The sequence below is a fragment of the Cavia porcellus genome, unplaced genomic scaffold (genome assembly GCF_034190915.1).
Source record: "Cavia porcellus strain 051 isolate PalLab524CR breed Dunkin Hartley unplaced genomic scaffold, mCavPor4.1 scaffold_7, whole genome shotgun sequence".
NCBI lineage: Eukaryota > Metazoa > Chordata > Mammalia > Rodentia > Caviidae > Cavia > Cavia porcellus.
In genome coordinates, this window is record NW_026947490.1 from 79660309 (window position 1) to 79673415 (window position 13107).

A 13107-nucleotide genomic window follows, 5' to 3' on the forward strand; every position below is an offset into this window, starting at 1 on the left:
CATCACAGTTGTAAGTACTAAGCCAGCAAATAACTCCTTTTATGTGATGTAAATATTGATTTTGAGAAAACAAATATGGGAGTTGGTTAGGAAACTATCAACAAGAAGCACAATGGTGAGGGGGAAAAGCTGGGACCCATAAATCCCCTGAGAGGAGTCATTTCAGGCCATTGAGTCACATCCGCTGGACAGCTCATGACCGTGGACAGTTCACACCATTGTCGGAGCCCTGAGTAGCAGCCCTGTTCGGTGACATGTTCTGCAGTGATAGAAGTGGTCTGTATTATAAAAGTGTATTGTACTGTTGATCACTTGAAATATGACCAGTGTGAACTGAAAGTTTAATTCACTGTAAATAGTCTCATATTGTTACTGGCTACCATGTTGGACAATAGATAAACTCTGTAACTGTCCTTTTCTAAGCTGTGTTTTATACATCACCCATTCACACGAATATTCTACAGCAGCTTGTGAAAGAGGACAGAGAAATAGATGCTCCCAGACAATATGAGTTAGCCATTATCTTTGAAAATTAAATTGCTAGAAAGTGCCAGAAAAAAGGAAAAGTCACACAGAAGGAAAAGGTCAAATTTGTGGAGAACAACTGTCTGGCCGGGAAACCTCATCCTGAAAATGGTCCTCCTGCCTCTGATGCTGCATCCCTCACCTGTCTCCTCTGCTTGGGATGGCAGGGCCACTTGGTGCGATAGCCCTGGCCCCAAAGCCACACTGGCCAACCGTAGTTCTTTCGCTGAGAAACTGGTTTTTCTACGCAGAAAAGAGTATTCTCTGTCCTGGGGTGATGGATGAGATGGGAAACGTGGAACCCAGAGGACAGAATGCTGAGGACGGTGGTCTGCACGGAGACCGGAGATTGCGATGTGGGGAGGGTCCCAGGATGGGTTCCAGATTCGAGTCAGTTCTGTTAGTCACCAGTGACATGACATTTGGCTCCTGCCTTCATCACTTTAGGCTTTCTCCTCTGTAAATGGAACCATTTTAGTTCAGGTTTCACAACATTGTGAAGAAACGCAAAGGATTCAAGCAAAAAGCAGAATTCCGAGAACATAGGAAGTGCTCCACAAATATTAGCTAAAATAATATTAGAGATGGAGTCGTAAGGCAATCAATCTTCTGGATTTGTGTCATTCGGTTCCATTTCATTCTACTATTCTATGTTATTTCTCTATTGATGAAATAACTTAATACAGAGCTCTTCCTGGAAACTTTTCATTCTGCAGTTTACCCGTTATGTGTTCTTTGAGATAGTCCCCAGCATAAAAACCATGGCCTCGTACTTTTCCTAGAGAGCGGTAACTCATGTCTGTTGTAACGATCAGTAAGGCAGCTGATTAACCAGTGCCTGCATCAGCAGTAAAAAAATCAGGGCAAGCAGTAGCGGCCGTGGGCACGGTTCTCAGGCACGCGTTGCCTGCAGTGGACACCACCGCCTGAGCCTGGTATTGGAGAAGGGAAATACAGTGCTGCTGACTGGGCACATCTGATCACAAACGCATGAGGCCGTGGGTCTGTCATTCATCTAAATTCCACCTTTCCACGAAGGTAACAATCACGCCAGGCAGGAGACAGCCTAGAGCTGAACAAGGTCCTGGATGGGACAAGGTGTGCTTCTTGTTTGATGGTGGCAGGAACTCAAGAAGGAGTTGGCCTCTCACGTTTGCAGAGGTGCAGGTGCTGCTTGGCCCCCTCTCCACCCAGCCAGCTGCGCTCCCCCATGGGACCCCTGGAATGACGAAGGACACCAGGCACAGATGCTGAGGATGACTTGCCTAACCCCTCAGCGCCTCCATTTCTGATCCCCCACCCTATGCTTTCTGTAACCCAAAGCAAAGTCAGGAAAGAACCATTTCTGACACTGTTGTTTTGTTTTGTTGCTTACTATCAGGGGACTAGAACTAATCTTCACCAGGTGGGAATCCCAAGCTGAGATTATGATGACCTGAACATTGAAAACTCAATTGAGGGGACCCTGCACACTCTAAGAGATACGCAGCCATCTTCTGGGACAGCAGAACTGAAGCACAGAGCCAGGGCGGCTGCTGCCCAGGACCAGCAGGCTTTGCTGTGAAGTTCATTAAGAAGCAGTCACTGAGGTGGGCAAGCGAGTCGGCAGAGGCAAAGTCGAGGGGAGCTGCTTTGCACAGAAAACCCCGCTCTGTGCTTTTCACCCAGCAGTGCTCCCAGCATTCAGTGAGCACCAGGGCTAGAGGTGGGCACAGCCTGGCATTCTGTACTTCTCCTCGCTCCTGGTGTGCCCGTGCTGGTGGTTCACCCACCCCGCCTTGTGTGGGAGGCCCAGGCTCCACAGTGAATGGCACACAGCATTATTTATGTAACTGTAGCTGACTACTTCCCAGAGCAGTTTCTGGTACAGCGATATGTTCAATAAAGGAAACATAGGAGCTGGGAATGTAGGTCAAGGCTAGAGCATTGGTTCAGCCAATGCAAGGCCCTGGGTTCTATCCCCAGCACTGCAAATCAATAAACAAAGGAAATCTAGACTATAGGAGAAAAACTGCTTTTAAACATAAGCATCTCCATTCCCTTGAAGCAGTGGCTCTCAACTTTGACTTTGGCTGCAGTCAGAATCAGATGTCCAGTGCCCAGGTCCCACCCCAGAGCAATGACATCAGAATCTCCAGGCTGAGACCCAGCAGTCAGGGTATTTTAAAGCTCCGGGATAATTCCCATGTGCAGCCCGGACTGAGACAGGCTACCCTAAAGCAACAATGAGTCATTGTTACAGATTGCAACTCCTTCCACCAGTCTTCTCTGCTTGCAGTGCAAAAACCCTCCAGCTTCCTGCAAGAGCCAGGGTGATTCGCCCCACTTTGCACATAGGGGTGTCAGTCATCAACCCACTTGCCTTGAAGAGCCCATTTCTCTGAAGTCCAGGTCTATGCTGCCTGCCAAGGCACATGATTTCCAGAGTACGTTCTGCACAATGTGAATTCTGGAGAGATGCTAATTGACAGTATTTGTAGAGGGAGAAATAAGTATGCTTTTAAATTAAAGTTGAGTTAAACAAATCAACCAGATTTATTTGCTATGGGCCCTCTCATATCTTCATATGCCAGTGTGTTTGTCCCCAAGAGAGAAACATTGCAGGCGACATTTTCCAAATGAATCTGACTTTGAAAACTTTATGTTGTTTTCTAAGGAACAAATCCAGGAAGTGAACTCTGAACACACTGTTCTGAAGTGTAATTTAAACCTTAGCACTGGGACCAGTGACGTGTGCTTGTAATCCAGCTACCAGGAGGCTGAAGAAAGAGAATCACAAGTCTAACACCAGCGGGGTTTGAGCCCCAGTACTGCAAATCAAGTACAAATAAGGACCAAGATGAATACTAGACACTGTGAAATAGGAAGAATATGTTCAAATGGAAGGGGAAACTTAGGGAGGAGGAAAATGAAGGAAGGGAAAAGAAAAAAATAAGAAAAAAAGAAAAACAAAATTTTTGTAAGTAAGGAGGGCAAGAAGGGGAAAGGAAAGGGGAGAAAAAGAACCAAGATACATCATGTGCAGGTACAAATTCCCTTTGATGCATGTGATCATTATGCATCCCCAAAATGTACCCATAAACTTAATTTAAAAAGTAAGAGGTTAACCTCCATATTGACAATGTGAGAAAAAAACCAACAAGCTAAACTTTTCTGAATGTTTCTGAGGATTTTTAATATTGTTACCATTCTTGATGGGAGATAGAAGTTTAGCGCCTGATCATGAGACAAGTAGAGAACAATTGTGCTTTTCTGAAATGTTCTGGCAGCGTAAAATAAAATTTAATTCAATCTGAAAAAAGGAGAGAACTGCGTAAGAAAGAGAGGCCTTCCTGGAGAAAGTGGTGTCTTCTTGAAGATCTTAAAGAATGAGAAAGGCTTAGCTATGCAAGCAAGAAGACGGAAAGGCCTCGACTGTGAAGGGAATGGTGTGAGCCAGAACCCAGGAGAAGGAATGAATGGATGGGATGGGTTTAGGGTGAAGGGGGTGTTTTGAGGGGGACAGTGAATGGACCAAGCTGAGTACAGTAGTGATGGGGCTGCTGTGTGTATGCCAGTTTAAAATGACCTTGCTCAGAAGGTGATTCTCAATTTTCCCAATGAGATGATCTTTCAGGAAAAATTTTAGGAGACAACCTGAATGTATAGCCCTGAAGGATGTAGAAAAGCCAGTCAGTGTTCTCCCATAGTACTTACTAATGTAATACCCATGCCATCACAGATGGAGCTCCCCAAAAGCAGATGCTGAGAAGAAGCTGGGGGGCATAAGGGTGCTTATTAGAGATCAGTGTCCATGACAGGATGAAGGAGGCAGCTGGACTCAGGCGGCAGCAGTGGAAGAGGATAAATCGTGTCTACTTACAGAGGGCCCTGGGTGAAGCAGCAGTGGTCAGGCATTCATATCATTACCTTGCTTGGTCCCTTGATGTGAGCTCGTCCAAGAGGGAGACCCAGGCTAGAGCATCCCCAGGTCTATGCTGCAAGGACAGCTGCAGTGATACCAGTATCTAGGGAGAAATCCCTCGGGGGAATCTAACGCATGTGCCTGTTGGATTCATATCTTTTACACCACGTGAATGCTACCTTTTCTACTCTCGCCTTTGATAAGTAGCTTTTAAAATTCTACTTGGGCATTATCATTCACACGTAGAGCCATATTTTGTACCATCTATCACTATTTCACAGAGTACAACATCTTTATGGCCATCTGAGATACTGGACATGGTGTGACTTCAATTCATGTGCAAACGTAGTATTGAATGTTGTATCCAGCCTGCTATTTGCCACTCCCATCCCATTGCTGAACTGTTGCTTGCTATCTTCCTATGTTCCACATTTATCTTCTCCATAAATGAGCCTCTTTTGTATGTTTCTAGTAATCTTTCAAAGGATAATTTGTAAAATCTTAGAAGCAAAGCCATACTCCTAATTACCAAACCATGTTGAATTTCTTTTCCAGCTTCCATTATTCCAACAAGCAAACACAATAAGCATTCCAAGATGCCCAATATGTGTTTCCCAAGCAGTGATTCTTGTTGGTTTTGCTCCAGATAAAGCAGTGGAGGCTATCCCCTATTATAGGTGTTTTAACAAAAGGCACCCAACTTTGGAAAGATTCAAATATAAAGTGACTTTCTCATAGCTGAAGGATGATGTTGGGGAAGAAACATTGCTTAATATTTTGGGTATAAATAGCACGCTATTCAGATGACAGGAAGCTGGGCCACGGAATCTCTGAAGACCCAAGAGGGATACTCAGATAGAATGTCATTGTGGTGAAGGAGCAGAGAAGTGGCCTGATGAAATCATTTTAGGAAACTGTGCTGCTAAAGAAATCTTAAAGATATGCTTGGGGAAGTATTTCGGAAGCAAGAAAATCATCTGTTAATAGCAGATGCTAAAATAACTTGGGCTATAGGAATGGCACAGGAAAGAAAAAGAAGTGAATGGAGAAACATTCCTAAAGAAAAACTAACACACTTGGAGATATGCTGGGTGATGGGAGAGAAACGAAGTCAACATGACGACAGGGATCCGAAAGGAATTTTGCATATGCAAGTGGTGTATCACTGAAGAATGGTTATAAGCACTTTATAAATTTCTGCTTGACAAATTTCTTGAAGGAGCTTCAGGTTGCCAGTGCAGGAACTGTAACAGGACATGGTACTTACTGTGATGGTCACTCACTGGTGCCTCTGATGGCTTTTTGTCAAAAGCCAGGCTTTTTGTTATAGTTAGCGCTGATTTCCCAATGTCCCATAAACACTGTAAGTCACTGAAGGGTCAGAGTTGCATCACAGTCTCTGCATTTGCAGGGGACAATGGAATTTTCCAGCATTCCCCATGTCACTACCCTCTTAGCCAGTTATCATCCTGGGTCTGGCAACCCTGCTGAGAAGGGCTCTCACTTGGGAACTTCATGAACGGCATTTTTAGCGTTCTGATTTCTATGCTTTTCCCATGTTAGATATTCATAGGCACATAGATCTTGACTGGGTGAATGATCGGGTGGTTACTTGAAGCTGAACCTAGAAGTCCAGGCTGCCTTCTGAGCTCCTCATAAGTGTACATACAACAGTACCTTTCAGACTTTAATACGTACAGGAATCACCCAGGGGAGCTTGTTAAGACCTTCTAGAGCAAGAGATGTAGCTCACTGGTAGCACGCTCAGGGCCCTGAGCTTGATCCCTAAAACAAATTCTGATTCAGTAGGGCTGGTGCAGGATCTACCAAGTCTGCGTTCCAAATAAGCATTCGTGATGCTACTGTTGTCAGTTGAAGAACCACATAAGTTTAGGTCCATCCATAAAGGGCGAGTATGAGCCACTGGGGGACTGACCTAGCCAGAGATAGTAGGTGTGCATATTGTACCTCCATGAGCTATTCATATCAGACTCAAAAAAGCTGAAGCTGACAGACTTCAGTGAAGGTAGACACAATCTCTAAGCCTCTTCCAAGGAGCCCATGATCAGAGCGTGGATCTTATATTGACAGAAAAATTACAGGAATCATGGATGCCTGCAAAGCAACTCTCAGTCTGCTGTCTCTCAAAAGAGGGTGTGGAAAGGCCACCAACTCTGGCAAGAATGAGGGCTATTTTATTCCGGAGGACTCGTAATCATGCAGTTGGATATAACGTGCGTGGCATTCTGTAGTCTAAACTCCTCCCATAAGGATGCTACTGTTAACTTCAAAAAGAGAAACAGCGCTGCAGCTTTGTCAGCTCCCACATCCTTCACACATTGGCTTTGTGTGCCGACTCAGAGCCTGCCCACTGGAAATGCAAACACAGGCAAGGCCAGCCTTCTAACTGGAGCCTGTCAAGCCATAGATTTGCAGGACAGAGACTTTCTTTTCTTTTTCTCCTTTCAAAATAAAATTTCCCCTGCCATTTAAAACAAGGTACATCAGATACGTATTTGTTAAACCAAAAACGCTAGATCCCAAGTAGCCCCCAACAGGGCCACTGACACAGAAGGCCACTGATATTTCGATGATTATGTGAGCGGTCCAGGCGCGTTCACTCAGCCTCCACCAAGCACAGCTTGTGAATACAGCCACATCTGGTGCTTCCTGAGAAAGTAGCTTAGACCTGGTCTCTCTTTTTGCAAAGACATCAGAGATAGGATTGTCATCCCAGCAGGTGTCACTGGAGTAACTAGAGACTATTCAGCAGAGAGATAGCAAATATGACTCCCAGACTTTCGCCAGTCTCATGCCAGTGGAGCCTCAATTCTATAGAGCAAGAGCTTCAAAGTCCCCTCACTAGAAAAAAGAAGTATTGCATTCCAGTGCGCACACACACATATACATCTTGAAATAAGAGTTTTATGAAATCGTGATTGCACATCACCTTTGCTTCTGAATGATAGTATCTCATTATATATCACTCAGACAATTCTCTACACCACATTTTTTTCATGGAATTTTATCTAACAAAAAAAAAAAACCTGCATGGCAGCTTTTCTTTGGCTCATGATATTTTAAGGCTTTTTAATAATTAGTTTTCTTTTATCATACCTATTCAATGCACCACATTGTTCTCCTGAGCAATAAATCTTACTGTTGTTGCTTAACACCTGCAGAAGCCACTAACACAAAAGTGAGAAGTGTGAATTCACCTCCACCTCTCTGTAACCTTGAGCAAGTTAGCTAGCCTCTCTGTGACTCGGGTTCCTCATCTGTAAATGGGGGATGCGAGCAAGCCTACCTGGTGGCTGGCATGACGCAGTTGTCATGGAATACAGTTGTCTGGAATACAGATAAAGGGCTTGCAGTGTTGCCAAGCAGGGCAGGCACCTGCTGCTTGGACTGCTGTCACTGCGCAAACCTGGGAGGAGGTGCCCACCGTGAACAGCCTCAGGTTGACGCCCACCATCAGCATTGAATGCAGATACCATTCTTTCCTATTATTTTAAGATGATTTCAGAAGACCCTAAGTCCACTTGAACCTTAACTTGATCACAGGTGCTCACGCTTAGAGTTATTATTCTGTGTCCCAAGCTATATGCCCGTGATACCTCGGGTCCCACGACAAATCATTTCTGTCTTCCATTTTGGTCCAAAATGTTGTGGGGCTGGTAGCCTAAACAGGTATGTTTATTAGAAGAATGAGCTAAATATATTTTATGAATTAGTTTTTAGTGAATAAACTGTATGCATTTTGGTGCATGTGTCTGGAGACATTTTTTCTGGTTATTCTTTATAGCCACGCCCTACACAATAGTTATAATCCCAGAAGAGTCTCTCTTATCCCTGTCCGCAGGGCATTTCTTAGTGCAGAGACTCTTTCTAACCTGGTTCTAAGCTGAGTGCAAACACTGTATTTTTTTCCATTCCATTCACTCATTCTCCCAACACAAAATTACAAAGTGTTTAGAATATTACCAGGCATTATGCCAGGTGACAGAAATAATACCAAGTGTATGTGCCTGGGATTTTATAGTTGTCAAAGTGCTTTTGCATAAATTATCTCACTTATTCTCTAAAGAGCTCTATGAAGTAGGTTTCCTTATTCTTATCCTTATTCTTATTTTCTAGAAAAGCAGACACTGTAAAAGAAAGGGTAACTAACAAATAAAGAAGTATTTATTTATAGACCCAGAGTCCCGAGTATCCTACCCATGTGGGGTTTACAGAAGGACAGCACACCCAGAGGTGTGGCCCTTGCTCAGTGAGCCACTTGGTGTTTGCCCAACCCCACAGTACACGCAAAATGTCACTTAGAAGAATCCTTTGGAGGAAGATCGTTCTGCTGTTGATAAGATTTCAGACTGTGTCTTGGAAAGCAAAAAGATAGTAATGGATCCCAGGACCAGAAGAATAAAGACACTGGGCAGGCAGGACTTATGCAAAGGTGGTGAAGGCTACCTCAGTCTGGGGAAATGGATGGACCCAGGGAGGACTGGGGAGGTTTTGTGGGGAGGTTAGAGAGCACAGACAGCTAGAACCGTGAACTGGCCTCAAGGAAAAGGAAACATGCTTGTTCATGCTTTCACTCACAGCGTCCAGTTAGCAAAATGCTTCCAGATTTCTGGCAGCTTTTCTTAATTAGTTTCAGTCCTAAATCCAAAGCAGCAACTGCCCTAGATTCCTGTTTCTCAAAATGGCCATTTTCTGTTGCACCAAAATACTCTTCACTGATGATCTTCTGGATGCTTAAAAATGGAAGCTTCACAGATCCACCAAGGCACCAAACATTTATGGGAGATTTGCTGTTTGCAAATCCATGGTATGCAAAGTGAGGATGATATGACAAGAAGGAGCAGTGGCATTGCAGATAGGAGGCTGGACGGACAGCAAACACAGCATGCTCGTGGGTAGCAAACTACCTTACATCTACCCATGCGATACCCAGCAAAAGCAAGTTAGAGAACTTAGAGAAGATAGATAGGGTGGGGCCATACCAAAAAAGCCTGTGGAGGAAGAGCTTAGGCGGGGAGATTTTAATTAAATCGTAATAGGTGTTCAAGAGCTATTTGTTGAATGCATGCATGCCAGAATGATTTAAAAGAAGTACACTGGCCCCGACCTAGGATGTAGTCTTCTTTTCTAAGAGTTTGGATCAAACACCATTGTTATATTCACATCCTTGTAGAATTACTCTGAGGTGATGGAGGGATGGAGTTCTAACCTTTCTGCAGAGTCACTGACTTTTGGGCTCCCTGAGACCAATTACCTGGCAACAGGAGAAATGGGGAGAAAAGAGTGATCAGCACATAACATCCCTGTTTTCCTAGCTGCTCAAACTCTGAGAGATGATGAGTGGAGAAGGAAAGAGCCTCTGCCTTGGTCAAATTCTCCTCCCACCCATGAATGGAGCAGCCACAGAAGACGTGGAACTATAGGGCTCGAGGCCCTCATAAGCCTGCTGCAGCTTGCTAAACTGGCTTCTTCTGGAAGCAGAGTCCGTGTGGAATCTTGAGCCATGCTTTTCTGTGTCTTTCTAACCCTAAAATGCTTCACTGTACATTTTTTTTTTTGAGACAAAATGTGCCAGTGGCATAGCATCATATGCAGGACACCTGTACAGTGAGTATAAATGAGCTGCCTTCTGAATCTAAAACAGCGAAGTCTTTTAGATGAAGAATGGGCCACACCGTGGAGGATATTATCAATCAAAGTCCTCAGCAGAGGAAATTCCTGCAGAACCCTTCCAAATAGAACAGCATACATTTCTCTCCTAAAAGTCCACCTGCCTTTTATCTCTACCCAAACCACAACACAGTAACCTGACCCTTGCACCAGTCCTAAAGCCACTAACCCCCTTGTTATATGAGTCCATCCTTAATCCTCGCAACACAAGAAAAATCTGCTGGAGCAAAGGCTGTGATCTGCAGCGAGCACCAGCAGAGGGCGCTGTCCAAAAGGGAGGTGGAGAATTGGCTCGGGTTGCACACGTGGGTAGAATAATTCTTGCCATAGATCACTTAAATTTCATCCCATTAAATTTGTCTAAACTTCTCTTCACTTCTGCGCCGTTAAGAAAAACAGGGCATTTCTTCCACAGTCTTTCCTCTTCTCTCAGGATGAGGCTCCAGAGGTATGAGGCTGGGACTTTGAGGAAGGCGCTCTGTTGCTGTGCTTTCTTTGTGTTGCTTGACCAAACTCTATCATTTAACCCTGCTCTAGACCTGCAGCTTCTCCAGATTCCACGCTTCATCATGGTATCAGCTGATTTTGCATTGTATATGGCCAATATAAAGAAAAGAGTTGTCTGTGAAATATACTCAAGTTCAAATCCAGAGAGTCTATCACTCTGTTCAAGTTTCATGGACTTCAGTACTTAGGGAGTTACTCCCTAGATGCATCACCTTGCACATACCTTGTGACCTGAGTCCTGAAGGCAGGCTGAGCTAGAGAAAAAACTAAAGAGGGTAAGAGAACCAAAGCCAAGTTCTCCTGTTTGCACCTGTCGGAGGGCAGTAATTACCCTCCTCCTAAGAATTCGCATCCCAGAAGAGTGCATGATGCTTCAAGCTCCCTGCAGAAGGGTGGCAGCCCTCTGAATTCTCACCAATGGGTAAAACCTGAGCTTGACCCACGACTGTGTCCTTTTCCTGGGATAGTTGCTCTGTATATCAAACATCTTGTCTGTCAAGATGAGAGCTCCTGTTTGAATCTGAGACTTCTTCTATCAACACCACTCTCCCACCTTCTAGAAGGACAAATCAGCCTGTACCTGATTTTCAAGCAATAGCAACAGTAGATCCCCTACATGGTGGTGATTACAGAACATTATCCTGTGGGTATCTTTTATCACTTTAGACTTCAGTAGTCAACCGCTTTTGCAAGCATGTGGCTACGAGTACTGTGCACAACAGGATGTGGTTAGGCGGTCAAAATTCATAGTTCTTGCTAGCACTACAGGGCGAGATGGAACATCGCATCTGAAAATCTCCACCAAAGATATGCAAGCTTTATTGATGATGCTAGAACATTCACTTTAATTCAACTTGTATTTAATTAATGCCCATAATGTAGGAGACATTGCTCTTGGTATTAGAAGGAGGCATGAAAAATTATAATGTCAGCCCCTGCTTGCAATTAGGTTGTAATCTGCTACAAACTCAGACTGAAATAAACCTTATTTAAGCTCCATTCTGAAGGAGTATGGTTTTCTCACTCTGGTCACTGAATGGATTTGGTCAGTCCATGCAGGTAAGTTAAGTATTTGATAATAAATTAAGCACTTCTTGGAATCTTGGGTGAATCAGCATACCAAATTGAGAACTGGACACACATTACAGCTCACACAGAAATCTCCACACATTTTACATGGTGTGTACTGGGTTCTGAGAAACATTCCACCTTGTGTTTCAGCGCCAGTGAGAACCAGTTCACAACCAACTGGTCTGATGAGGAAGTGCTTAGGTTTCTCTCCTGGCCACGCGAGTTTGACGGCCTCTCCTCTATCTGTAGTTGGCTGTTTTCTACCTCTCTTCCTGCTGGGAGGCTGGCTCTCACTCTGTACTCGGGGGCCTGACATCTCTCACCAGTGATTGCTGTCCTGGGTGGTTTTCTGCACCACACATACTCTGAGTTTCTGGGTCTTTCATACAGTGACAGAAGGGGAAGGTATGACAGGAAGAGTCAGGAAGGTAGACCCTGCCTTGAGAAGAAATAGACTCCAGACTTTGCCCTTGTTAACTGTCAGGTGTCCAAGGGCTTGTTTTCCAGTTTGACCTCTGAGACACCATCGGGTATTTGGAGGTGTGAGAGGCGGCATATAGGAAACCACAACAGGAAAGGGGTCATCTTGGTTTACCCTCCTCTACCTCTTGCCATTCTACTCATTGCTAAGTGACAGAAAAGCAGCCTGAATTCCACACATGTATCCATATCCTGTTTCTTTTAAGTTAGGAGCCTACGTTCAGGGCTGGAGCTAGAATTGTTCATGGCTATTAAAAGTTGATTTCTCTAGCTGGGCATGATGGCACATACTTGTAATCCTCACTCTCCGAAGAGGATCACTGTGAGTTCAAGACCAGCCTGGGCTACACAGTAAGTTCAAGAGCAGCCTCAACTATATAGGGAGACCCTATTTCCAAAGAGAAAAATAAAGTTGGTTTCTCACCAACATCTCCCATGTGCAGATTTTGATCTTGGACTTCTGGGGTTGCTTCTATGCCAGGGTGCATCTACAAAGCTCTGCCTTAACATTTACTTCAAGACTGTGAGCTCTAGGAGGCCAAGCCTTGTGTCTAGCACAGTCACAGGTTATTCCTAAGCCTGGCATACTACTATGAACAACAGGACAATTTGATCATTATTTACTGATTGATAGATGCGAAAATAAGTCATAGCTTCCCAGTTAGCCCTCGGATGGGGTTACTATGCCCACACACATCCATCATTTGCTGCATACTTTCTCATCCAAATCTTAAAATTCCAGAGGAAAACCATCGAAACTGTCAGAAATAGAATTAAATAATGTATAAAACTTTTTGTAAAAACTGTGAAGCATCTGCTTTTTTATGAAGATAGAAAATGAAAATAATACCCTGAGTTCCACACAATGGTGGTATCTACAGCTGCCAAAGACAAATGTTTAATGCCCCAGTGCATTTCACCATTTTCAT